Source organism: Calidris pugnax, unplaced genomic scaffold (genome assembly GCF_001431845.1).
Source record: "Calidris pugnax isolate Ruff unplaced genomic scaffold, ASM143184v1 scaffold219, whole genome shotgun sequence".
In the NCBI taxonomy this organism is placed as follows: Eukaryota; Metazoa; Chordata; class Aves; order Charadriiformes; family Scolopacidae; genus Calidris; species Calidris pugnax.
In genome coordinates, this window is record NW_015094507.1 from 6,220,142 (window position 1) to 6,220,708 (window position 567).

Below are 567 nucleotides of genomic sequence, written 5' to 3' on the forward strand. Positions count from 1 at the left end.
GGGGGCGCCGCGGCGGCTGCTGCCGGAGGCCGCGGTGGCGGGAGCCGGTCTCCGGGGGTCCCGGTGCTGCCGCCCGCCCCGGGGGTGCGTGGGGCTGCGGGGCGCGGCGGAGGGCGGCACCGGCGGCCGGAGGGGACGGAGAGAGCTGCGGAGGGCTCACCTGGCGGCGTGACGGCGGCGCGACCGTGGGGCACGGACAGACAGCCCGGGAGCTTCCTTCGTCGTGATCCTCCTCCGCTTCCCGAGGGGACTCCACGCGTAGCGCTTTCTCTCCTCCTTTTAATCTGGATATTAAGCAGATCGTGATTCTGTTCTGTTGTCCTTTGTTGTTTCGGGGGGTTGTTTGTTATTTGTTGTTTTTTTTTTTTACACCGGTTGATGTAAAGAGAAGACCTGCTGGAAGACCGTGACAGGACCTCACAATCAGTATCAAAAGTCGTCTGTCCACCTTGCACGGGTATATATATATATATATCTATTTCACCTGCGTGGGCATGGGCAGTTCTACTTTCCACTGTGGCTCCATGTGAATTTCTGAGTAGTGTCACTGAAAAATTTCACAGAGTG

The 567-nt window shown here is 59.1% G+C and overlaps 1 protein-coding gene across 1 annotated transcript in view; it reads right to left on the reverse strand.

The window, feature by feature from the left end:
* Window positions 1-328, reverse strand: part of MARCKS (myristoylated alanine-rich protein kinase C substrate) — a 5,708-nt gene extending 5,380 nt beyond the window's left edge. Inside the window, exon 1 of the mRNA XM_014964665.1 lies at window positions 161-328. The gene's annotated coding sequence lies outside the window, so the exon portion shown is untranslated. The remainder of the gene's footprint in view (window positions 1-160) is intronic.
* Between the last annotated feature and the right edge of the window lie 239 nt (window positions 329-567).